This window comes from Cyrtonyx montezumae, unplaced genomic scaffold, assembly GCF_038088225.1.
Source record: "Cyrtonyx montezumae isolate F1298 unplaced genomic scaffold, pur_monq_1.0 scaffold_6, whole genome shotgun sequence".
Classification (NCBI taxonomy): domain Eukaryota; kingdom Metazoa; phylum Chordata; class Aves; order Galliformes; family Odontophoridae; genus Cyrtonyx; species Cyrtonyx montezumae.
In genome coordinates, this window is record NW_027072067.1 from 17,298,991 (window position 1) to 17,326,103 (window position 27,113).

General features: G+C 45.5%; 1 protein-coding gene across 3 annotated transcripts in view; it reads left to right on the forward strand.

Annotated features, from left to right (window-relative positions):
* Positions 1-6,081: 6,081 nt before the first annotated feature.
* LOC136056980 (contactin-4) overlaps positions 6,082-27,113 on the forward strand; it is a 247,937-nt gene continuing 226,905 nt past the window's right edge. For 2 of the 3 annotated variants that reach the window (XM_065749411.1, XM_065749413.1), the window contains exon 1: positions 6,558-6,703. The gene's annotated coding sequence lies outside the window, so the exon portion shown is untranslated. Of the gene's footprint in view, positions 6,160-6,557; positions 6,704-27,113 lie in introns of those variants that run through there. The other variant, XM_065749412.1, reaches the window with a different exon arrangement.

Sequence of the window (27,113 nt, forward strand, 5' to 3'; positions counted from 1 at the left end):
CTGTTTGTCGAGAGCATTCTTAGAGAAAACAATGTCAAAAGGGAGCCGGGCAGGTATTTAAAGAGGCAGCTCCCAGTTGCTGCTCTCTTCTCCCCGGCACAAAGATGAACCTCCTCTGGTAGCTGGCTCGTTGCCCAGGGCCATTGCTCTAATGTCTTTGACTTCTGATGGGCAGATGCTCTAAATCTGTCAATACGAAGCACAACCAAATCTTATTAATGGTCTAACTGCTATGTTTTTCATATGTAGTGCCATCAATCTTATGTTATACGTGTGCATTATTGCTAGCAATTGTTCGCGTATTCTATAGCTAACACTCAGTGCTTTACACCACCTCACTTCATGCAGCTGTCTCATACACACTGGTCTTTATGTTGCATCTATCATGTTTATATAGCTTGAGTGAGCTTGAGGCTCACTTTCTTTGTATGGTACTGAGCTGTAAAGGTACTTTTCTGTTTTCCATAGTATATTGGTGTGCTTTGAATTATTCACTCAATTTCTGAGAAGCAGCATTAAGAATGTAATCTTCTGTTCATAAATCCATTGGAAGACTCTTAATAATGTAAGCCTTAGTGGAACATCCCAGCATTGCAAAGGAAGGAGTAAGCATTTCCTTGGGGTTTCAAATGGTTCAGTTGTCTTTCCTTTGCAGAGCTAAATCCATTCTTTAGAAATTAAAAAATAAAAAAGGAAAAAAAAGAAAAAGAAAGAAAGAAAAGAAGAAAAATCCACTTAGCTGTTGAAAGATTTCAGTCATCCTTTTGTTCTGTTTCCTTTTAATGAATGACCAGCAGCTCTGTCACTACAGGAAGGTCTATAATAATGCTCACAATACACAAAAGCCAAACTCAGAACCATTTGGAAGATTCAGCTGCTGGTTGTTTCTCTGCATAGGACAAAGAAATTCATGTCTTTGGATCTCTGTGCTTTTACACACGTGGACTCATGGACACTGCACTAAGCAGTACTCTGCCTGGCATCCAGTGGATGTCTCACAGCAGTGTTGGTTGAATGCTCTATAGTATGTTTACGCTGACTTTATTTTTCTCCTGCCTTAGTCATGTAAAATGGCTCCTGTGTTTACTTAAACATCATAAATACTTTGGGGCCAAAGTGGTTTAGTTCTGTTCCTTCCCACGGGATGTGTCCAATTCACCATATTATTTCCAGATAATGACTGAAATGGGAATATGCATGCCCACATACTGCTAACATGACTGCCATCATAATACGATCCCTTTTAGGAAATTATGCACGCAGTATCAGCATGTTGATAACTGCTGTATATAGCTAAAATTCAAAAGTGACAGTTAATAACTTATCTGTTGAATGTAGCCAACTGTCCTAGGGAAAAATAATTGTTTCAATTAAAAAAAAATAGAATCAGCTTTGTTTGTATTCTTCCAGCAGCTATAAAAGTATTTGTCTTTATCTTTATTATTGGCAGGCTACCACCCTTCAACTAAAACTGTACCCTATCATTACAAGAAGAAAGTTTATCTGTTATTCATAAGCTGCAGAGAGATGTTTTCTTCTACTCTTCCCCTCCCCCAGCTCTTTCTAATGGCCTCTATAGAAATCTTTCTTATAACAATTTTTATTACTTTCTTTTTCCTTGACACAAGTATATTTTTCCCTGTATTTCTGTGCTGAAATTAATACAGTTCTATTTTTGTTCTTCCTTATCTGTGCATTAACAATAGACTATGTCTTGCTCAAAATTCTCTCTGTGGCTCCCATTCTAGCAAGAGCCTAAAAGACCTTCCAGCTCTCATTACTGAGAAGAGTGGTTTGTATTTTGAAGGGGTTTTAGTTAGCTACCTGCAGCTGCACCTGTGTGACTCTAAATCAGTGGAAACTCAATGGGTGCCCTGTGTGAGGGTCACGCTGGGCTCTTCTCCCTGGAATAAGTTGTGATCCAAGGCAAGATACTAGATAAATGGATCACATGTTTAATCTGATAATTCTCGTCTCTGAAATCCTAAGTGCCTCGAGTTGGCTTTTCTCTGGATGTAAGGAATTTTATCTGCCTTGGAGAGCCTGTCTCCAGGCTTCCCTGGAAGAAATGCTGTCACTCTTCTCCACTTCACTAGCTGGATTCATGAAGAATCATGCAGGGATACGCTGCAGTCAGTGGGGCTTCGCCTGGCTGGAGGGCTCCATTCATGAAGCTTCAAGTGTAGATTCATTCTCTGAAGGCCAAATACCAAAATTTTCAGTGGAACATTTAGAATAGAAAATGCACCAGGAGCACCCTCAGCTTGGGAAGAAGAACCATGTCACCATGGTTGATGAGACCATTGGTTGACAGCCGTGCATCCACTCAATTTTGACCCATCGTAGTGCATTTGAGTCACGTTCTTTAGCAATCCCTGCTGTGCACAGGTGGTGTGCAAAGTTTTTGCTATTAAAAAACGTCCTAACTAAACTGTCCAAAGAAGTTTGGGAGTTATCAGCACCCACAGCCAACTTTGTTAGGACTCGAAAGGAAGCAGAGAGGGCATTATGCTGCATGTTTATCAGGTGACAGATGATTAATAGGTCTTAGCATACAATGAATGTGTATCTCTTCTTCACATGCTAATCACATGGCATTTATAAATGTCAGCACCTTATCGTGGCAACACACTCTGAATTTTGTCTTTTTTAGGGGAATTATTTTTAACATTTTTAACACACACACTATTATTAAGTTTGCATCGTTTGAAGCTCCCCTTTTGTGATGGTTTAGGAAAAAAAATGGTGAGCTGTTCTTTTAATTTCTGAAGTAATTAGATTATTGCATTTTAAATCTAATCTAAAAAAAAAAAGCACAGCAGATAATGAAGTTTATATTAACATGTTTCTCTAACTACTAAAATGTAGCAGTGGGTGTCACCTTGGAATCTTAATCATGACAAAAATAATTTATAACTTAGACTGAGAAGCTTCAGGCTTTTCCTATCCTGATTTTTGAAATGTTAAAATTCTTTGCCTTGTGACCTAAGGCTTTAATTTGGAGTTATGAAATGATAGTTTCACCATTTGAGGATTGCATCTTTTTCATTCTAAAATCCCAAACTTTGTGATTTGGCATCTTGGCCATTAAAATGCGCTTTATTATCAAATTTGGCTAGGATATATATCCCTGAGGGGAGTTTTAAAAAGGTTCAGGAAGAGTTTGACACAGGAGGTCCAATGCAAACAAGCAAACAATCCGGACTCAGCTGCTATTGAACAAAGCTTTTTAGACTGCAGGAGACTGCAATAATTGTTTGGTCCATTCCGGTGCTACCCTGAGGTAGGCAGAACTGCCATTGTCATCCAGAGACGTTATGGACATAAAGGATTTAGAACTGAGCTAAAGAAATGATGACTCTTTCAAACCCCAGCATCCTGGAAAGCCTAGTGTTGCTTTTTGTCCTTGGACGGATGGCTGAGTCGTTAAAGCTAATATCTGAGGGCTGTTCGATGGCACTGTTTGGAGGCTCAGATGTTTGCTTCTCAGCCATGCTGCTAGGGTGAAATATCCACATTCTTCCAAACGTTCATTGAAATTGGCACTCACTACCATCTTTGGCAGTGACCAGGGCAGCCACACATGGGAGCAGCCATCACCTCGCAGCTCCAAGCAGTGGCCTCTGAAACACGTCAGGCCGTGATGGCAAACACGGAGGTTTCTTCCTTGCTCACAGACTGGACATCAGCCTCCAAAGGCATCCCTCTACAGCACTAATACCACTTCAGGTTTGTCTAAAAGATTTATTCTCCCATTCTCACCGTCTGTGCTGTCACTTATCTATGGATGTGGGGATATTTACAGACCGCACTGCGAACAGTTCTCAGCCAGTTGTGATTTTTTTCTTAGCTCCTTTAAAACCATGTTTTGTTTTGTTTTGTTTTTGCATTATCTTGTAATGAAACTCACACGACGATGCACAACTGTTGAACAGTTAAAAAGAAAGGCAGATCTCTACAAAACCGTGGGTTGTATCGCTGTCTCAATCCCTGAGATATAAGCAGCCCTAGACTCGAACAGCCCCTCAAAGAACTTTGCAAAGAGCCCTCACCTTGTAAAGATACCCTTGGGATTTTAATTAAAGGTCACACAAAACTACAGTGTAAACCCTGGAGATTGCTTTGTAGCAGTCATTTAAAGAGTTGCTTAACAAAGTCTGCTCCTAGTAAAACAGTGCACGAGCCTTTCCCAAGATTTACACAAACTGGAGCCTAAACAAAGAGGTTCTGCCGAGTTCAGGTGTGAGCTCATCACCCATGAACCACAGCCTGGCCCTCTGTCCCTACAAATCGGATGGATGTGCTGCCTTCACCCACACCTCTTGGCAGCAGGACAGTGCAAATGCACCAGGAGCAGTGCTGGCTTTGCCTCCCTCTTAGCTTTGCTTGCATGCCTGTAGTGACACCCTTCATGGCAATCAAAAATAGTTTGTTTTTTACGTAATTAATATTACCATGCTAAATATCGCTGCAGTGTTCTGGCACGAATATCCCAGTTGTCAAGCATGAGTGCAGCTGCTTGTTTCTGAAGGTCGTGCTGCAAGGCTTTATTCAAAGTGCCAGCTTTATTATTGCAAGTGATCTTAAAAACCTGCAAGGCAGCTTTTCTTGCTGGATTTCTGAAGTATTTTTGACTTATTTGCTAAAAAGAATTTGTCTGACTCCTAGACGGGAGCCTTTGATTTCTGACTCTCCTGCCTTTGGGTGGGTTTGTTTAGAAACAAAAACAAGTGACCTGTCTGCTGGTTCGTTCGGCCTCGTGTGACAATGTATGCAGTGAAGGAGGTGCAAACGACAGGCTTTCCAAGGAAACCATCTGCCTGCACGCATCCATCCCATGGCTTTCCCTTTCAGATCCTGTTTGCTTTAGGTCGCCGCCCAGTTGAGGCTGGCTGGTGTTTTCCTCCAGTGCTCGTTAGGATGTTGCACGCTCAGATGGGTTGCGATGATGTATTCTACCCGTGTTCCTTTTGAAAAATTCGGCAGCATTTTCAGCGTTGATTTCCCTCCAGAGTTATTACACCCCACGCAGATTGGCAGCGCCGTGCCACAGTGCCAGGATTTATGAGGTGACCTTGGAGACACAGGCACTCCCAAATTGAAAACACTTGGAGCTAAACTTGAAATATATTTATTTTGGATTACCGAGCAGTCTCTGCTATTGTATAAATCAGAATGAGATTACACAGATAATACATAACATTTCTATAACGTCTCATCGCACGCGGGATTCATTGCATATTGCTCAATGCCCCCAGCTCCTCCAGACTTTGCTTGGATCTGATGTTAGAGCTTCACTAGTGCTCAGGAAAGGCAACGCCGGCCACTCGTGACCTCTCCGTGTGCATCCACCACCACGTGGGAGCCCAGCACTCATCAGGTGCTGCTGACAGTGATACCGGGTGGGCTCAAGGGTCTCTCTTACCTCCACCCCATGTACCAGCACAGGTAGGTGTGCACAGGGCTGAGTTAGGGGTTCCCGTGTGCCCCTCGAGCTGCTCGGGGAGTTTTCCAGCCACCTTTTGGAGCTGTGCTGATGAAGAGGTGCTGATAGGTGGCACGCTGAGTGAGAACCTGCGAGCGGCAATAAACGCGAATCCAACCTGCACTAACGTTAATTGTCATTCAGTTTATATCGACGTGCAGTTTATTAAACCATAAAGCAAGGCAGCAAGCACAGAGAGCGACTCTAGAGATAATTAAACATAATAAGGGTTTCACTTAATCCCTCAAAACCCAGGGGAGGCACACTTAAAGGCTGAATACTCTCTTTGCACTGAAAGGCACTTTTTACACAGTCATTTAAGAGCCCTGCTCCCCGTGCGGTAATGCAGGACAGGGGAAAGGTAGGTCCCGCCTTCGGTTTGCGTGCATTTTTTTTTTATCTTCTCTATTCTTTACGCTTTTAAATCGCTCTGTGTACCAAACCTGAGCTCTGGCTCTCGAAGGGGTTCGCGGCTCGTCATTTTGCATCGCAGCTACAAGTGGAGAGTCCGTGGGAGAGGACCCGCGGGGGGGTCCCAGCGCGGGACTGCCGCTCTCAGGGCGGCGGTGAGGGGTGGAGGGGAGCGAATGGGACCTGTGTGCTCTCCTCTCTGCATCGTCCCTTCTCCTGAGAGCGCCGAGAAGAGAGGGATGCTGCCGTCTTGGACGAGAAGGGTCAGAACGGGGATGAAAGGAGAGGGTGGACCAGGCAGATGGAGGGAGGCAGCTTTGCATGAGTGAGAGCAATTATGGCAAAGCTGAGCTTAATGCTGGAGGCAACCGCAGAGAGGGAAGAAAGAAAAAAAAATAAAGGAAACCAAAAGCAGATATGCCCAGCGCTGTAATTGGGGACTCCGCGCTCGGAGCTGTACCGGGCAGAGGAGGCGGGTGGGTCCGCATCTGTCGGGACGAGCCGTACCTTGACTGAAAGAAAACCCGAAACGAAGCGGGTGAGAGCCCCGCAGGAGGGCTGCGAGAGCCGTGCGGGGCTGCGGGGCGGGAGAAGGGTTAAGGGCGGCCGCGCTGCCGCGGCTCCTCCGCCCGCCCCCCGCGCACGGCGCAGCTTTGGGAGGAGGAGGAGGGGTCTGCGCTGCTCTCCCGGCCGCTGCCGCTCAATGCTGCGGCCGAAGGCTGCTGCGGGAGCCGCGCACCTCGGGGCTGCCGCGCACGGCGGGCAGGCAGCGCCCGCGGAGCCCAGCATGCCCCCCGCCCCGGGCAGGTAAGCGTTGCTCCGCTGCGGGAGGCAGGCTGGGAAGGAACAAGGCCAGCGGGGGTGGAAAAAAAATTCCATCGGGGAATAAAGGGAAGCGGGTGAAGAGAGGGAGAGAACGGCGGGGATGCGCGGAGCACGGAGCGCGGCGGTTCCCCCGCGCTGCTGGAGCGGCTTTCGGAGCGCGGCCGCGGGATCGCTCCGCGGGGCATCCACGCAGGGGAGAGCCGGGGTAGGGCAGAGCCGGGCAGAGCCGAACCGGCCCCGCCGAGGGCGAGGGAAACGCGGTGGAGATGGAGATCGCGGGGCTGTGGGTGTGTGCGCGTCTGTGCTGGCAGGGAGATGCTCTCTCGCAAGCTGGCAGAATGCATGCATAACTTTTTGCTTGATACAGCCGATGTTCCCTGCTTGAGTTTTAGCTTCTCTTGCTTTCCCCAGTCTGATGTCGCTTCCGTGTCGTGAGCAACATAATGCAGCATGTTGTTTTATTTATCCCAGACAGGAATGACTTGCTCACTAAACTACAAATTAAACGATGCCGCTTGCATAACAAGTGGAAATAGTTTGTATCTTACATACTAATTATCCATCACGTTTTGGACTAAGCAGGAGGTGGTTTCTGCAGGGAGGGTTTAATAAAACAGTCTGTGGTCTTGCGGCAGTGCATTCATTTCCTCTTGCGGGATTAATATGGGCAAAGGATTAAGAGCCAGCATGTTGATTAGGCACCCTGAGGTGCGGGGAGGAAGGGGAACGTTTGCCTGTGGGGACAAGTCAGTTTTCGTGTTTATGCTTGCGGATCCTCCTGTTTACATGGCTTGGTTCAGGACCTGCATCCTCGCAGGTAAATCATTCAGATGAGAACGGAGACCAGTGGGAGCCTCCTAGTTAAGCAGCCGCACGGCTCCTGAGATGCTTTCTGACACTGTGCCCGGAGCGTGCAAGCGAGCCCATGCACTCCCCACCCCTGCTCTATACCAGCAGTCTGTCCCATGCACGTGTGGGTAGCAGAGCCACGGGCCCTGCACTCGGGTCCAACCTCCAGTAATCTTTTCTGTTGCTTTGTTGGCCAGAGCACTTGTTTTTTCTTCTTTTCTGGACCTACAGAGCTTGTATTTTTTTTACTCTGCGTTTGTAAGTCCCTGCAAACTGCTTAAATGGCTCCTAAATAATCCTTCAAAGTCACCTCCCCCCTTTAATCTAATACCAAAAGGACTTACTTTACATGGCTAATCCCTCCTTTACTTGCTGTAAAGCTTCATTTAGGGGTGTGCACACTGCTAATTTTCCCAAAGCAGCCTGCTTTAGACAATGGCTTCAGCTGGGTGCAGTAACCTCTTCCTCACTGCACGCAGCTCTGGGCAGAGCTGAATACCTCTGACGGGGTCTTGATGTCAGTAGGTGCTCCATCAGCTCCCATCCAGTGGGCTCACACTGTGCAGAGCCTTTGTTTGGTCTGAGTAGCACCCATGGAGGGTCTCCATGTGCTCGTCTGGATGCTGTGCTTGGGTGCTGAACACCGGGGTGAAGCAGTGTGTGCCCCGTGCAGCACTGAGTCAGATGACCATGGGAAAACTCGAGCTGGGAATTTTCCCGTGTGTCCATTTTGCGTGGAGCTGAGCATTTTTGCTTTTAGAATTCCCAGATATTTAAGCTTGTTCTGTTCTACCTGATGACAAACTGTATGCTCTGGATGTGGAGGACAGCAGAAGAAAAGCTTACCTGTGCAAGAGCTTTCTCCCTTAGTCTGCACACACTAAACAGGATGAAGCGCTTCTTTCCAACCTGAGCTGCACATGACCAGTGCCACCACGTGTTATGGGTGATGCCTGGAGTCCCGTGGTCCTTAACCCAGGGCCACCATGGGCGTGAGATGAGTGTGCCCTGGCAGTGGGATGTGCTGGCATGTCCCCAGACTTCCAATATTGGGATGGCTTGGGCAGCAGTGTGGCACTGCATTCTGTAAGAACTCAGCCCCTTGGTGCCATAGTTGTATTTTGTGTGTTAATCTTTCCATCGCTTGTTTCCCTGAGTGCCAGTGTTTAACCTTCAGCTGATCAGAGCTTGTTCTAGGGGCAAAGACAGTGGCAATGCAAGGCGGCAGGCAGCTGGTGAGGGAACTGGGAATTGTTCCTGTACTGGAGCACTTCTTGGTGACATTCATGTCTGATAATCATAGAATCACGGAGTTACTAAGGTTGGAAAAGACCACGGAGGTCACCGAATCCAACCATCAACCCCTCATCCCCATACCTTTGTAAGGGGGATCAGTGTAGCCTTGATTTATAATACGTGTGTTAGCTTGTGGGAACACCTCTGAAAATAGATGGAGTTATTATTCTTCTGTCCAATTTCTATGAAAGATGCAAAACTTGAAAACAGCGTTGTAGATCTTCTGGTACCAAGTGATTTATTCCCCTTGATTTGGGGAGTTTGCCTTACTGATAGTTCTGTGTAGTTGGCTTGCTTCGTTAAAAACATCAGGGTATAAGCAAGGCAGAGGGATGCTGCCCACAAGACAGTCAGATTGTTGTCTTTTTATTTCCTCTCGTTGTGTCTCTGAGCAGCAGTTAGCAGAGCTCTGCTGCAGGCCCAGCACCAGGGCCCAGGTCCAGCTTGGGCCTCTGCCCCAGGCCCAGCCCTGGCACCGTTGCTGTGCAGTGATAGCAAGAGGAGATAGCAAGAGGTTCCTTAGCGTTACCCTGCCATGTCTGCAAGTTCATAAATCGCCACAGCTCTGTTTTCCTTTTTTTTGCTGGACTAAATCAGAGAAAGTCTGAGTTTTCTTCCCACACCTCCGTCTGTGGCCTAAAGTGACCCTACAATGTCCCTATAAACGCTGTTTTCCCTCTGCCCGTGAGCTGTCGTGAGGCCCTGCAGTCGGACGGCGGCTGGAGCTCGTGGTGAGCAGGGTTTGGTGCAACAGTTGGGAATTTTCCTTCCAGTGCAGGAGCTGTGAGGCTGCTGCTTGCGGCATGAGTGATGCGCAGTCCCTGACAGGAAGGTAATCACAAACACAGCAAAGTAACATGAATCACACAAATCCACAAATGTCAGCTCCGGAGCTCTCATCCAGGCGTGCTGCCAGGATTTAAACTTGCACACATCTTTACTGTTATCTCCTGCAGTGGTTACTCAAATATAAGTATGGATATCATGACAGTAGTGATTCATTCTCTTTATTATTAGCAAAGCAAATATGTAATGATGACATCCACCCAGTCTCATGTTTCCTGAGAATACACGAGTATTCCCTGTCCCCTACGATCATCCACCAAAAATGGTGATATTAAAACAAAAACGCTGGTGTCAGATCTGCTTACAGCCTTAGCATAAACAAGGTTCATGTTTCATTAGGAGCTCAGGATGGTATTTTCTGCACCAAACACTGTTTCCAGTACTGTATTTGCTGTACTTAGGAAATAACTTCATTCTTTGCTTTTCCCTAGATAGAAGCAGTCACTTTTTATCTTAATCTTCAGGATAAAAATCTGTTTCAGTATGACACCAAGAAAAGAAAGATTTTTCTTTTTTTGAAATGCTGTGTTAAATCACTGGAAATCAGACCTTCAGGAACAAGAAGGTCAAAGCATATTAAAAACAATCTAGTGAATTTTCTGTAATCTATATTCGTGATTTATATTCATGCTAAAGTATAAGGAGCAGGTTTTGACTCTGGTTTTTGCTCTGGTATCTAATTACAGCATAGGTGTACCAGCATGTGGACTTGAGTAAGGTAAGCAACATGCTTACCACATTACATCACTTAAAAATGGTGATGGGGTCTCAAGAAAATATTCTACAACAATTATATTTTCAAAGGTTGTGCCAAACGGTTAAATGCTGTGGTTCTACAACATTTATTTCTTCTGTTAATCCTGCCGTAATCTCCCAGTTGATCAGCAGCTGATGCTCTGTTACATGAAAGTTGGCTGGAGATGTTTCAGATGTAGCCAGACATCTTTGTTAATGAATAAATGTTTTGATATTTCTAGTACAAAGCTCTCCTAAGATGCATTATGCTAAAGTTTAAAAGAAAGCGAGACATTTTTGCCTGTTAGGATTTACTCATATGCTAATTACAGCACTTTTTTTTTTCCCCATTGGGACTTTTGAAAATTTAACATCCCTCAAGATTGAGGGGAAAAAACCTTCAGACGAAAAGACTCAGATCTCCTTCAGGGCTGCTTCAGTAATATAGTGGGAGTTTGGTGAGCATTGACATACAGACAGAACCACAGATAAATCTTGCTAAGTACCAGAAGATGGTACTTTGCCATCTTCTGTTTGTTTTTCCAGAGGCTTTGAGACAGGCTTCATTGAGACTCATTGGTGACATTTGTTCTTAACCATCACTTTTCCCATTCTTGTGTGCAGCAAGATGTAGTTGAATGGCCAACGGTTATGCTTGTCTTTTTCCATGTATATATATATTCGCATGGAAGGCCAACGTGCTGAGATGTTTCATCTCTCTCCACACCTTCATCTCCTTGCTCACAAGTAGCATGGCCCGAAGTCTGTGTCCCTGTACCTCCTGGAGCACTTTGCAGGAGTGGAATCATTTCCAACCTGTTCACAGCTTGTATCTCTGGAACTGTAACTCTGAGGTGACCAGGGGGCTGGGGGCAGCAAGGGACTGCACCCCACGAGGAGTCATTGCCTGAGCTGCTGAGATTTGTTGCCACAGAATGTCACGTAAGGGACGTGTGAAATCTTGGTTAGAAGATGCTCTTACTGAAAGAGTTCCCAACAGCAGCTGGCATTTGAGAGCTGGTCGGGAGATGAGTCCTCAGCTGCTTCAAACTCCAAATTGGTTGACTCTTCTCTAAACTTTATCAGTGTAAGGTCTTTGTAATCCTCACATGAAATCAGTGTTTATAATATATTTACATAAATGTTTGGCCAATGAAGATACTTGGTATTTAAACCCAATCAACATAAGGTTTAGCAGGTCATCTTAGTCAATTAGAAGACTAAGAAAAGGAACAAATACTGCACTTAGTGTTTATAATGGAAAAACCTTTAGTATTAATGATAATTTAATCTTCATGGACTGAATAACAATAACCTATCAGTATTTTTTTTTTAACAGAATGGTAAGTGTGTGGTTTATTAAGCTCTTATGCAGATAACAGGGTATTATTTGGGAAGACTTATGAAAGACATCACACTCAGACAATTAAACACATTTCCATCTCTATGCTTCCAATAATAGGAGTGTAAAAACCCAACCAACCCTCTGTGAAAACCAGAATTGCTGAGGATACTGAGTAAATGCTGCTTTGCCTGTTCCTGGCTCTGTTAATGGTTAATGATTCTGATCTTGCATTTGTACTTCTTTTCAGTTATAGATATAAAACCTGGAGCTTAATCTCAGCAAGTATGAGCTAATGACTGGTCTTTGGAGTTGCAGCCAGCCCATAAACTCAAAGGTTGTCAGGAAGTCTTCCTTTTTTGGGTCATTTGGAGTCCTCGTGATCAACTGCTTTGGAGTCGGCACAGCCGGAGCTGCAGTGGCTGATTGAGGTACAGGGTGGGTTTTCGGGAGGTTCCAGTCTCTCGGGAACCGAGTGAGAGCAGGCAGTCCCAACGGCTGTTCTCGCGAGAGGTTAACGAAGCGTTAACGAGGCGCAGGTGTTAACGAGGTAGGTGTTAACGAGGCATAGGCGTTGCCAGGGTTTCAGCGCCCTCGCCCACACTCCTCAGCTGATTAGGGCTGAAGGGGTATATCCCTGAAGGGCTCAGGGAGGGCCGCGAAGTATCACATTCAATTCATATCTATATATATATTATTATAAACCATTATTTATTTATTTACTCTCAATTTTTTTTTTTTTTTTTCGTTTCTTTGTTTTTATTTTTTTCTGTCATGGTCTCTACAAGACAGAGGGCTTGCCTTAAGAAGGCTGTGGCGACCCAGACAGAGGGTCTGCCTAGAAGTGTGGCTACACAGGTCTCTGGTTGCAAGGAGTGTCAGAGCCTGCTACTACTAGATGAGGGTGCTAAGCAGTTCTCCTGTGCAAGGTGTGAGCAGGTGGAAGATCTGCTTAACATGGTGGTTGAATTGAAGGAGGAGGTTGAGAGACTGAGGGCCATCAGGGACTGTGAGAGGGAGATTGACTGGTGGAGTAACTCCCTAGAGTGCCAGAGAGAAAGGTACCAGGGAGATCCCCCACAGTTTCTGGTGGACTCCCTGACCTGTCCCCGTAGGGCAGAAGGGGGATATCTGAGGGATAGGGAGGGCTGGCAGAGAGTCCCTACTCGGTGCCGTGGGCGATCTCCCCCTCTGCCTCCCCAGTGCCCCCAGATACCCCTAAGCAATAGATTTGCAGCATTGGAAGTTGAAGAGGTGATAAGGGGTGAAGTGCAGGAAGATTCCCGCAGGAGGTCACCAATGGCAAGGCAGTCACCTCCGTGCATTGAGACTGCTGCTACTAAGAAAGAAAGGAAGGTGATCGTAGTGGGTGGCTCACTTCTAAAGGGAACTGAGGGCCCCATTTGCAGACCAGACCCAAACCGCAGGGAAGTGTGCTGTCTCCCTGGGGCTCGAATCAGGGACATTACTAGAAGACTCCCGGACTTGATACGCCCCACTGACTACTACCCATTACTAGTAGTTCAGGCAGACTGCAATGAAATATCTCAGAGAAGTCTGCGAACTATGAAAAGAGATTTTAGGGGATTAGGGCGATTAGTTCAAGGGGTGGGAGCACAAGTGGTGTTTGCTTCCATACCTTCTGGGGCGGTGAAGGACACAGAATGGGCTAGGAAAACACAAGTGATGAATAACTGGCTGAGAGGTTGGTGTAGAGATAGACACTTTGGGTTTTTTGACCATGGGACAGTTTACTCGGCTCCTGGCCTGTTATCTGTTGATGGGACACACCTATCCCAAAGGGGGAAACGAATCCTAGCACAGGAGCTAGCCGGACTCATTGAGAGAGCTTTAAACTAGCTGTGACGGGGGAAGGGGATAAAACAGGGCTCTCCAGTAAAGAGCCTAAGGAGGCTGTGCTGGAAAAAGGGGCGAGGCAGATATCTCAGCTGAAGTGCATCTATACCAATGCACACAGCATGGGCAATAAACAAGAAGAGCTTGAAGCCATTGTGAGGCAGGCTAACTATGACCTTGTAGCTATTACAGAAACATGGTGGGACCTCTCCCATGACTGGAATACTGGGATTGATGGCTACAAGCTCTTCAGAAGGGATAGACAGGGAAGAAAGGGTGGTGGCATAGCTCTCTATATCAAAGAGTGTTTTGATGTTGAAGAACTAGTGGTTGGAAATGACAGAGTAGAGTGTCTATGGATAAGGATCAGGGGGATAGTCCTTAGGAGTGACATCGTGGTGGGGGTCTGTTACAGACCACCTAGTCAGGATGAAGAAATAGATGAGATGTTCTATAAACAACTCGTAGATGTTGCACGATGGCCAGCACTCGTCCTCATGGGGGACTTCAACTTCCCTGATATATGCTGGAAATACAATACTGCGCAGAGGAAGCAGTCCTTGAGATTTCTAGAATGTGTGGATGATTGCTTCCTGACTCAGCTGGTGCAGGAGCCTACCAGGGGAGATGCCTTGCTTGACCTACTTTTCACTAACAGGGAAGGACTAGTAGGGGATGTGAAGGTTGGAGATTGTCTTGGCCAGAGTGACCATGAAATGGTGGAGTTTGCTATTCTGGGTGCCGTCAAGAGGGTGACTAGCAAAACTATTACCTTGGACTTCCGGAGGGCAGACTTTGACCTGTTCAGGACACTTGTTGCAAGGGTCCCTTGGGACTTGCTCCTGAAGGGTAAAGGGGTCCAGGAAGCCTGGATGCTCTTCAAGATGGAAATCTTAAAGGCACAGGAGCAGGCAGTCCCGGAGTCCTGTAAGTCAAGCCGGAGGAGCAAAAGACCAGTGTGGATGAACCGGGATCTTTTGTTGAGACTCCGAGAGAAAAGGAGAGTCTATGTCCTCTGGAAGATGGGTCAGGCTACTTGGGGTGACTACAGAGAACTGGCCAAGATCTGCAGGCAGAAAATTAGAAATGCTAAAGCCCAGCTTGAAATTAGGCTGGCTACTGCTGTAAAGGAGAACAGGAAACCCTTTTACAAATATATTAACAGCAGGAGAAAAACTAAGGAAAATTTCCCTCCTTTACTCAACGAGGCAGGCAATATAACCACAGATGATAAGGAAAAGGCTGAGGTTCTCAATGCCTTCTTCACATCTGTCTTTAATAGACAGGACAGTTGTCCACATGGTACTTGCCCTGACCTGGAAGTCCGGGACGGGGTGCATAATGCACCCCCTGTGATTCAAGCAGAGACGGTCAGAGATCTTCTCCTCCATCTGAACTGCCACAAGTCCATGGGGCCAGATGGGATCCACCCAAGGGTGCTGAGGGAGCTAGCAGAGGTGATTGCCGAGCCACTTTCTGCCATCTATCAGCATTCCTGGTTATCTGGAGAGGTCCCACAAGATTGGAGGCTTGCCGATGTGACTCCCATCTTCAAGAAAGGCCGTAAGGAAGACCCGGGGAACTACAGGCCTGTCAGCCTGACCTCGGTATCAGGGAAAGTTATGGAACAGATGATATTGAGGGAGATCACACGACACGTGCATGGCAATAAAGGGATCAGACCCAGCCAGCACGGGTTCACCAGGGGCAGGTCGTGCTTGTCCAACCTCATCTCCTTCTATGACTGGGTGACCAGACAGGTAGATGAGGGAAAGGCTGTTGATGTAGTCTACCTGGACTTCAGCAAGGCCTTTGACACGGTCTCCCACAGTATTCTCCTAAGGAAACTGGCAGCCCGTGGTGTGGACAGGTTCACTCTTCTCTGGGTGGAGAACTGGCTGGAGGGCCGTGCCCAGAGGGTAGTGGTTAATGGAGTTAAGTCCAGCTGGCGTCCTGTAACGAGTGGTGTCCCCCAAGGGTCAGTTTTGGGGCCCATCTTGTTTAATATCTTTATTGATGACCTAGATGAGGGAATTGAGTGTACCCTCAGTAAGTTTGCAGATGACACAAAGCTGGGAGGATGTGTCAAACTGCCTGAGGGTAGGGAGGCCCTTCAGAGGGATTTGGATAGGCTGAACAGCTGGGCTGAGCAAAATGGGATGAGGTTCAATAAGACCAAGTGCCGGGTCCTGCACTTTGGCCACAATAACCCCATGCAATGCTATAGGCTTGGGGCAGAATGGCTTGAAGAATGTAGAGAGGAAAAGGACCTGGGGGTGTTGGTTGATGCTCGGCTCAACATGAGCCGGCAGTGTGCACAGGTGGCTAAGAAGGCCAACAGCATCCTGGCCTGTATTAGAAATAGTGTAGCCAGCAGGAGCAGGGAGGTGATCATCCCCCTGTACTCAGCTCTGGTGCGGCCGCACCTCGAGTACTGTGTTCAGTTTTGGGCCCCTCACTACAAGAAGGACATTGAGGCCCTGGAGCGTGTTCAGAGAAGGGCAACAAAACTGGTGAGGGGCCTGGAGCACAAGTCTTATGAGGAGCGGCTGAGGGAGCTGGGATTGTTTAGTCTGGAGAAGAGGAGGCTCAGAGGAGACCTTATAGCACTCTACCACTTCCTGAAGGGGGGTTGTGGTGAGGAGGGGGTAGGCCTCTTCTCCCTGATAAGTAATGACAGGACGAGAGGGAATGGCCACAAGTTGCGCCAGGGAAGATTTAGATTAGACCTCAGGAAGCATTTCTTTTCTGAAAGAGTGGTCAGGCACTGGAATGGCCTGCCTAGGGAGGTGGTTGAGGCACCATCCCTAGCGCTGTTCAAGAAGCGTTTAGATGAGGTGCTTAAGGACTTAATTTAGTAGTTGGGTAGAGATAGTGATAGGAGGATGGTTGGACTAGATGATCTTATAGGTCCTTTCCAACCTTATGAACTTATGAACTTATGAACTTATTATTATTGGGCTCATATCTGAGCCAGGTTCTGTTAAATTAGCTGCAGTAGGTTTGCACTAGGTATAAATCAATAATCTTTTCAGGTACAGTGGTGCATGTTAGTGAAAAACATGTACAGGTGTGTCAGTGGCAAAGCAAACATCTCCTGTGGCTAACTGCCTTAGTGCTGAGCTGCTTTTTGGGACTTTTATACCACCTGTTGAAATCTTGGGTTTCCAACACCGTCAAGAGTGTGACACAGTACATTTTCTGCCCTTGGACCATAGGTGGGACCACTGGGTTTTGTATAGCATACGTGTGAGGAACCTGTAGCTGGTGGGCTAGAGTTGCTTCGTGTGGTTACTTTCCCATACTATCTGAATTACACTGTACTTTGTGTTAGTGGTGTGACCCACGAGTTGTGTTCGAAAGGCACGCTCAGTGCTAAGCAGATGAGGGTTCTTCATTTCCTGTTGCAGAGCACTGAGTAGCTTTCATCAAGTAATATATATATGCTATCACTGCTATCCTGCTCTTGAGAAATGGAGGCAAAAGCTCTGAATACTCTTATCACGAGTGAATGAATCTTCTTGGTTTTGTCTCCCAGTCTTTTGGAAAAAAAAAAAGCTTCTGAACAGCACTCAACTCCAAGCTTTAAAAAGAGTTCTATAGCATAAGAGCAGAACATTTGCTTAAGTGGGTTTTAGCCGAAAAATGACTTTTGATATTTAATTGATCTTTATTGTTCAATTAGGGAGGTATATAATGCCCTCTGCTATGCATGTATAGCTCGAAGTAGAAATGAATGAGTATGAAGTACAGCCAAAGAGTCATTCCAGAAATAATCAGCTCTTAGCCATGTACAAAAAAACTGGATTTCAGTTCATGCCTTGATATGCACGAGGACATACAGACTGTACAAATGCATTGGATCACCAATTTCTCCGTGTGATTTGAATTCCAGTATTTGTTCTTATTCTGGACACATTTCAGTAAGTGTTTTTCCAAGCCATGAATATTTTCTACTCGGAATAACTGCTCAATGCGTTTCACTGTTTCACTTCTCTGAAAACAACTTGTTTGGGCTTTTCTCACCCCATCTCCCCCATGCCTTCCCACACGCAGGTGTGCTCCCAGTGTGCGCAGACACGAGTGGCAGCGGTCCCACTGGGTGGCAGCACTCAGCCCTCAGCCTCCCTCTCTCGGAGCATCCCTGCCTCTCCCTGTGCTGCACAGGAGGAAGCATCACACACATCAAGGGATCAGGGCACAGCTGGAGGCACGGCATTGCTGCTCTGCTTCCACAGCTCCCTGGTAAAGAGCCAGAGGCAGCTTGCAGCCTTTCAGATGCATGTTGAAGCTTGTGCTTATGGTCCCCATCACACAGTTTCCCCAGTGTAGTTTTCCTCACCTAATTCTTCAGAATCTGTGCAGAAGTGCATCATTTTTCTCCTTGACGCATTTTCGCCATCAGTGCCTTGATTCTTTATTAACCCACAATGCCATTCTGCCTCTGTTTGACCCTCCTTTTTTCCCCGGTGTTTTTACACCTGCTGTTATCCATCCTTCCTTGCGCAGCCTGATGTGGCGGGTCCTCTTTCACTCTGGCAGGCAGGTCAGGATTTTGTGAGTGAGAGCACAAGATGACTCTCTCTCTGCCTATCCCCAGCTCCTTTGGTTGCCACCCAAGAAGATCAAAGCTACAATAAGCTTCCTCTGTTGGATCCAGTGCAGCCAGACATGCTGTTAGAAAGTGCCAGTGATTCATGAAGAGTGATTTTAAACTTGGCAGAAGTCAGTGACCACGGCGGTGAGTGCGTGGTTTGTACAGAGGAGCTGTTCTGAAAGGTGCATGGCATTAGGGATGCTTTATCTGTGCACTGATAGAAGTGCTGAACTAAAAATACCCCCACCCCCTGCCACCTGTGGCAGCTTCGTGAGCAGGGCTGTGGCCATCACACAGCTACCCCACATTTCTGGTGCAGTCGTTGTCTGATTTTCATGTTGAGTGCCAGCACCTCCTGCAGTGAATACTAAAGGAACCCATCACACCTTTTCTTCATTTTATCAGGGAGGCGGAGATGGAAAAAGCAGACACAGTGCAATGCTTGGCATAAGGTTAGGTCTTTCCCATGGAGTGACAGTAATGTGGCTGGTGGGAGTGAAAGAATTGCTCGGGTGAATTCAGGGTTTGATGGGGCTCTTGTAATCGCAGGAGGGAAAAAACAGCAGTCAAATACATTTGAGAATGACGAGTGCAGAACACAGATTGACTCAATATTTTCTTAAGTCAAGTGGAAAAAAGGAAGCGTAGTATGAGAGAGCTGAAAAGGTCAAACTCATTTGTACTTGGGTGATAATGGGTAATGCCACTATTGTTTATGAGGCTTGCAGAATCTTCTCAGTGTTAAGCATTATGATGTATCTGATGGTGGTTTTGAGAAATTAAAATGGAAGTAGCAATTGTTCCAGCATCTTCATGCCTTAATCCATTTTGGTTTAGGATTCCTTTGAAATGTTACAAGTTCATTACAAATTAGTTAAGATGAAATGTATTCCGTTCTCTTGACTTCGGTATGCTGTGGCAGAAGGCAGATCTTTTTGAAATAAAGAAGGTTACTAGTTAAGATGATGACAGTGAGGCTGAAAACTGCCTGCGTCTTGCTGCTTAAGCATTCTGACTGTGTTCTCCTGTTTGTTTATTTTGCTGCAGTCTTTTTCTGTTTATTTACTAGGGAAAGTGGAAATTTTATATGCGTGTACCACTGCTGCTATTAAAATAGGGATAACTGGTGAGCTTCTAATTCCCCACACTGCCTTCTGCTGCCTCAGTTGTTTATGCAGATTTGCAGTGCCATTTGATGGCCACTGGAAACGGGGTGAATTTTCCTAGGATTCTGGTTTCTTTCCCGGGAGCTGCAGTGCTACCAGGCTGTGCAACACGAGGCAACGTGGGACGGGATGAGGGCTCTGTCCTGCCTCGTGTACAGCAAAAGTGCAGGCTCCAGAGGAATTCATTTGCCAGGCTTATCGCTGAGACATTTAATATCTAGAATGATTTAGTATATCAAATTCTGGAGTTTTGGGCCGAATGTAGCTGCATTCGTCATTGTTGCACAACCTTGACAGTGAACAAAAGGTGCTGCAGGGAGCCATAACTCATGCAGCAAATTAATGGGTTCCTGGTTTGCTTGCTCAGCTAAAGGGGAGCTGGGAGCAGTGTGGTCACAGTGACTGAGGGTTTTCTGCAACAGGTGTTTGCATAAATATCCTGGGGTGGATGTGAGAAAGCACTGCGCTCCCAGCAGTGAGATGGGACTGCTGTTGCCCAGTTTTGAAGACAGTTTGCTGTGAAAGATTATAAAAAGTAAAAAAAAAAATGCACGCAGATTGGAAGGTGTTAACAATGGCGTGATACAGGAGTTTTAACAGAAGTTTGTTCTGTGGTGAGCATCGATAGGAAACAGGAAAACTTCAGCCTATGAGAACCATTTGCCAATAATACACTCCACACAGCATCGCTGAGCATTTCTGCCTACTGGTAAAGGGTGTGTATTGCAAGGAGATCAAATGCAAAGTCCTCTGAGCCTGGTCTGCTGCAGGTGAGGTTTGTCTGTCTCTGATTCCCATACAGGCTATTTAAAACCATAAGTCTTTCTCCTGATCCTCAGCAACAAGCACTTTGGAGCTCAGTGTGGAGTGGCTCGAGATTGAGGCTGAGTTGCCGTAGGTGGCTTTCGAAACACATGCAGGATGGGGTGGCCATGGCACAGAGTTGACCAAGTCAGGCAGGTTTTTGAGCTCAGAACTTGCACTTCTGAAGTTCAGCAAGACTCTGAGCTGTGTGGACCAGCTGTCCAGGGCTCATGTGGGAGGCCTGCAACAGTACAGAAGTAGACCCAGAAATGGACTGGGGGAAGAACTACTGGAGACGGTGTTCACTTCTCCCCCAGGTTTATGTATGAGCTAGAGATGCTCTTCTGTGGAAAACAAATATTGTGACTGATGTGGTCTTTTGGTTTTGTTTTTTGCGAGATCTCCGCTAATTTTGTTTGTTTGTTTTGTGTTTGGTTTGCTTTTGCTTTGTTTTGTGTGGTGTTGTTTGGTTTCAGTCTGGTTCCTTTCCTCCAAAGAGCAGGTTTCAAGGTCAGTTGGTATTTTTCCAGCCAATAATATCAAGTCCAGCTGCACTGCATGTTTGCAATTCCTCATCTGCTTTTCTGCTTCAGTCTTCTGGACCACTGAAGTTAGAAACCAAACGGCATGTGTCTGAGCATGCTGGTAATAGCTCAGGAATACCTTCTTCCGATTTGTTCAATCCTGTGTAAATGAGAGTGTGCAGCGGAGCCGAATGGCACACTGTTGGCCAATCTGAGGTGTATGAATGGAGTCCTTATGTTAGATTAAGTGATATATCATAGGTCCTGGGCAAAGGAAGGAGCCCACTTTGCAACAACGAGCATGAATGGACAGCAGTGCACTGTTGGTATTGCTATTTATTTAGTGACGTTGGATTTGCTTTTCTCTTCTTGGAGGGTGGTTGAGAAATCCAGGCAGCTATGGACTCTGCCACCTCTGCTTTTGGGAGAGGAAGGGAAAAGGGAACACAGAATGCAGCAGAGCAAGAAAAGTTCCACAGGACAGGAAAAAAATCATCCTTCTGCTTATTCTCCTGTCCTCGGACTCCTATGTCACACCCTGCTTTAGTGGCTCCATTCACATGGCTCGTGCCAAGCTGCTCATGCAGTCAGTGGTGAGAACGTCCCATAGAAGACCGAACTGGGGAGCCTTCTCTGTAAGCTCATGAAAGACTTGCCATTTTTGGCATATTCAGAGGCAGCAAGGCTGCCTCTGATAGCTGGTTGCTATCAGCACCCACTGTATCTCAGAACATTTTATTATTACGACTATTATTGTATTTTAGAATCATTACCTAAAATATGAAATCACTGCCCCTAGAAAAGTGAATTATCCTTTCCCGGGTAGCTAATTTTATTTCACTCAAGAAAATTTGATTCACATTTCTGAAACATTGCCACTAAACAGCTTTCTAAGCAGAGTTGCAGTGCAAGACCAAATTAGATTCGTGTAGGGAGAAGGGAAATATTATTGTTGCAACTGTCCAAAGGGGCTGAAATGAAAATAATCTTATAGATCAAACTTAAATTGAGTTCAGATATTACAGAGATAACACAGTTCTGTACCTAGAAAATCCATCTGTCAAAAATAAATTTCAGGGTCAAATTTTAAAATGGCACTTCTGGCTTTGGATCATCTCGCCTCTCTCTTGGGCAGACTGGGGATGGCAGCCCCATATATTATGGGGGCATAGATCTTCTGAAGCTGCTAAAGCAGCATGAGCCTGCTCAAAAATAAGTAAATAAATAGTGGGGAAATGGAGGAATGTAGTTGAAGAATTTATAAAATCCTTTGCAGTTGCACCAGGTACTGTCTATCCTGAGTGACTTTTGAATAAGGCTCCCAAAATTTAAACCAGATTGTAAGTAATTCTGGTACTTCCAGGACAAAAGCCCAGCTCCTTCAGGCACCCGTGGTCCCAAGGTGCTGTAGGATTTCCATCCCGTGATGCTCTCGGGCTCTGTGTGTTAGCAGTGATGTTGCAATCAAAAGACATTTCAGGGCCCTGAGCAGACAGCTGAAGGTCCTGGCAGTATTCTTCTCAATCCTCTCAGTAATGGGGAGATAGAAAGAATGAAATGGGTGAGCCTGGGACATCAGTGGTTGCTCTGAGACTGGTGTCTCTACAGGAATTTGAGAGTAAGATGGAATTTGATGGGAGAGCCTTTGAGACAAGCTGGGACCAAATGAGCATCATGACTATTTCATGCCTAAACTGACTTGGTTATTTTTGCACCACTATTTTTGCTTTGGATCAGTCCTTCCCTAACTGCATTGATTCCTGGGTATTGAAATAGGGTAAAAAGCTTGCTGAAAACTTGCTTCAAAACCCAAAATACCTAGGATGGAAAATGTATTTTTGAAAGTGTAACTAAGTATGATTTAACTGCCTGAAACATTTATGAATAGGCATAAGCATTCACATAGAAAAACCTGGTTATACCTATACTAATGTAATGTCGTCCATTACTGTTGTGTGAAATGTAAAATATTGTATAATATTTGAATCCAACTGCAGAGAATCCTTTATAACTGCACTGACAATATCTAATTTTAGTAGCTAGTTAAGTTCTGTGGAACAGATGAATGCGTTTCTCCATTTCAATTCACTTCTAAGATCACGTATATCATCCGCACTTCTGTTTTTATATAGCATATCATTTTTATATTTATTATCTCTATTCCTGTCTTTTTTTCTGGACTTGCAGACCAGTATTTCTGCATTTCTGCTGCAGAGGCCTCAGGTGCAGCCTGCGGCCACCCCTCCCTGGGCACTCGTTAGCCTGATGCAGCCCTGTGCCTGGCCCTGGCCCCGTAGCCATGGTGGGTCCATGCCTTGAGCATCTCAGCATGAGTCCAGCCCAACTGCCAGCACACATCCACCCTCGCACGCTGCTTGTTTTTTGGCTGAAAGTGTCGATTTGTGCATTTTCTTTTCCAGCCACTTCATGGTCCGTGCCCGTGGATGAAAGGCTCTGGCTTTAAGGCTGTGGTGAATTTAAGCGTGTACCTAGGCCCTTACAGGATCAGGGCCAAACACTTTAAATAATTGATGGACTGCTTCATTTCTTTAGCCTTTCTAAAGTAAACTGAGTTTCAGATGAACATGAGCTGACTTAGATGTTTGGTTGGGAAGAAAAAAAAGCCCTCTGAATTGCACTGATTTCCCACAGGATTAACTCAGGAGCAGAAAAAATAACTTCTTCAGCTTCATCCTTCTTTCACACTCGTTAAGCAAGCATCTCTTTTTTTTTTTTATTATTTTATTAAAAAAAATCTCTTAAATTAAACATAACATCTGAAAAGGGGAGGGGGAAAGTCTGGATAAGTATTTATGTACTGAGTTGGCCATCTATCCCAAGTGTATTGTGATTGTGCAAAGTATTTTTCTGTATAACTTCTGTAAATATGTATGAATTAATAACGCAACTAGAATGGATGTGTTTCTGATTGCACCTGCCAGCGTGAGAGAGAGAATTCAAAGTAACTGACCCAAATATTGCCGAGACTGAAAAGAGAAGGGAAAACAGAAGTCCCAAAAAACACAAATGTAAATAGCAGAAGGAAAAGCAGATAATGAGCATCCATGTTTTGATTGCTAAATGCGACTGCGGTCTTGTAGACGGGTTTGTAGGAAGGATGTCATTTGTACAGGCAGGATGTGGAAGAAAGGAGAATTACTTGTTTGAAAAACAAACAGGAAACATGTGTCCAGTTTGGAGGGCTCCTCATATTCCACTTTCTCTGCAAATGGCTCTGTGTATTAGCTGAAAATGGAAGCATGGCAGAAACAACAGAGTTATGCTGGGCTTCAGGGAGGGGGAGCTGCTTTAGAGTATATATATATGCATGCTAGTCCATAGAAGCATTGCTGCTTGGAAACTTCCCTCTGAGCAATTGCTTTCTCCGGTGAAGAATGGCAATATATTTGCTAATGATAAAACATACCCAATTGTTACTAATTCAGGAAGCTACCCTGGACACAGTGGCTCATAGCAGAAAGTACTCTTTGATCCAAAATGCTTCTTTTTTCCCCTTTCTTCTTTTAATCCTTTTACCCTTTAAGTCGTGTTGCATGTCAAAACGCTTTCTGTCCTTTTCCGAACGGGACCATGTTTAGAAATCCCAGCGCTGCCTTTGGGGTGACCTTGGTGGCTTCAGGAGTCGAATGAAGGGTGCTGTGTCAGTAATACGAGTGGATCGGACTCAGATCCGCACAACATCTTGCATGTGCTGGCGTGTTGACTCAGGCTCTCACTATCATTGGTCACGGTTACGTTTTATACAGGCTGAAATGCCTCCTGCGTGTTTGCGACGCGGCTGACAAAGATGAAAGCACTACAGAGGTCTTTTAAAGACCAATATTTACTGCTGAAACTGCGTTCCTGCCACTACTGAGCTCTTCATTATCCTCTCCACGGAGGAGAAGGTGATTCAGCTGAGGTTCCCCTCCCTTGGTCTCCTCTGCCACTGTCACACACTCCATTTCAGAACCTTAGCATTTCATATCCCAGATACTGGATGCGATCCATCCATCGGCTGCCAGGAGCTTGTCGGGGACCCTGGACACGTCCGAGTGTGTTGGTGTCCAGCTCCTGCCAGAAGAGATGGATGCTGTGCAGGGAGGGCTGCCACATCACAGAGTCATTTGGGGCTTTATTTCAGCCCATCTGCAGATTAGCATTTTCCAATGCTTTCCCCCAAAACAGAACCCGAGATCCTGCAATGGGCAGCTTCTGGTTTCTGAGGAGTTTGAGGGTTTCTTTTTTAGTATGGAAAACATGGCATGGTTTATTTGTGTATACAAACAAACCTATTTCAAGCTGAAAAGGAGGGTAGAAGTTTGCCTGTTCTGTTCCTTCAGCTGAACTTGATGCTAGTGCTTAGAGGGAGGTTTCCATGGTGAAAGTAGAAAGATCAAATTTGAAAACTGCTTTCTTTTGTGTATTTGCTGCTATTGTTTCTAATGGTCACTGTTCTGCATGTTTAACAGTCATTATCCACACCTTCTAGCTTGTGAATATATTTACATATTTTACATCAACATTAACAGGGAAAAATCCATGATTTGCCCAAGGCTGCTTATGATTTTTTATTTTTTAATGCCGAATTGCTGAGGATATCCTCCAGTGGGATCTGTCAGAAAGGTCTCTTCTGGCACACAGCTTTGCTTACTTGTTAACTTTGTGCATTGATTGCTTCTATCACCTGCTTTTTGCTCAGGTTGGATTCCATTTCTGTTCCTTCTTCTATTACAAAAGTACAAAGTGTAAACCTAGCAGCAGTTGCTTGCTTTATTCATTTTTTTCCCCATTGGAGCCTCAGGTAGTACATTCCTTGCCTGTTTACCAAGCACTTTTTCTGTCTTTTGCTTTTTTGTGTGTGTGGAAGAGAGAGTCTGGCTTGGAAGCAGCAAACTTCTAGCACATTACTCCGAGCCATCCCTACAGCCTAACCAGCACATCCAGAGTCACATTTCCAGCATCCATCCCCTGGTTCATCTTATCCTCGAGATGGGACTGTGCTGTGCTCTGACTGTGGACTGGCCCCCTTCATCCCCAGGCAGTGACACAAAGACATGGGGCCCAGCTGCAGCTGGGCAGCCCCCAGCCCCACTCTTCTAGCACAGCTCTGGTCCCAGCAGCAGTTGTGCCAGTTTCTGCTTTTGGCATCATTCCTTTTCAGTCATGAGCTGAAATCACGCTTTTGTTCCATCTCAAGTAATTAATTAGTCCAGTTTCCATTTTAAATCTAACTTGAGCCAGCCTCGCCAAAGTGTTGACATATGTATTACTAGAGATTGCTTACAAACATCTTTCAGAATAAATCCCAGAAAATAACCCATGTGCTGTGAACAAAATGCTGAAAGCAACCTTATGTGGCCCCAAGTATCCAGTCGTGTTGATGAATAACAGAGAATGCATTCTTGATTAAAAAAGAAGATGCAGGATTATTTCTCATTTTCCATCGCTCCTCTGCCAGACTCTTACTGCAGAGGGAGAGACTCAACATCCCGTGAAACAGTGAAATCCGTAGGCAAGGAGATACTGTAAAATGTGAATAAATATCTGAAGTTCTGAATGGCATCAGACCTTGCTGAGCTGGCGCCCTGGGGCAATATGTTACCCGTTTTGTAAGCTCAATTCACTGAGGATAAATTTGAAGATTTTTTTTTTTCCCAACATATGCAGCAGCTTTCTTTGCTTGCGTTTTTATCTGCCAGGATAAGAAAGTAAATGCTGTCTGCATCCTGTGAGCAGTCTGATGGGGATGCTGGTGTCTGTTTGTCTGTCTGCACGCCCTTGGTCCAGCTCTTGGTGCGGGGACTGCGCTCGCTCTCATCAGGGCTGTCCCTGTCCATTGCTGACAGACAGAACTGAAAGGATTATCTTGTTAAATACTGCCTGCTTAATACACGTCTCTGTGTGATTTGACAAATAGATTTCTTCAGTTTAATGCCGAAGAGAAGCTAAATGGGTCAGTAAATGCTAATGTGTCCATGTTTTTCCTTGATAACTCTTGGGACAGTATCAATAAGTGGCATTTGTATGATATTATGAATGTGTTAATTATGTGGAGACAAAATAATGAGTAAGCAAAGGTCGAGGAAGAATGCAGTTTCCCCAGAAATACATGTCAAAGTACTTCTGATATTTAGGTCATTACCATTGTTGATATTCAGTGTCATTTGAATGATGTGCATTTATTTCATTGCTTATGTTTTTAGTCGAAGAGATCCCGGGCAACTTGAAGGGCTGTGCAAACGTTTTCTAACAAAATTCAGCAAAACTTCAGCAGTGAGTGGACTATATTTTCTGTATACGTTGGTTAACTGCCAGGTTGAATTTGGGATTGATTTCTTGTTTGAGATGTAACCTTGAGGTTTTTGGTTTTTTT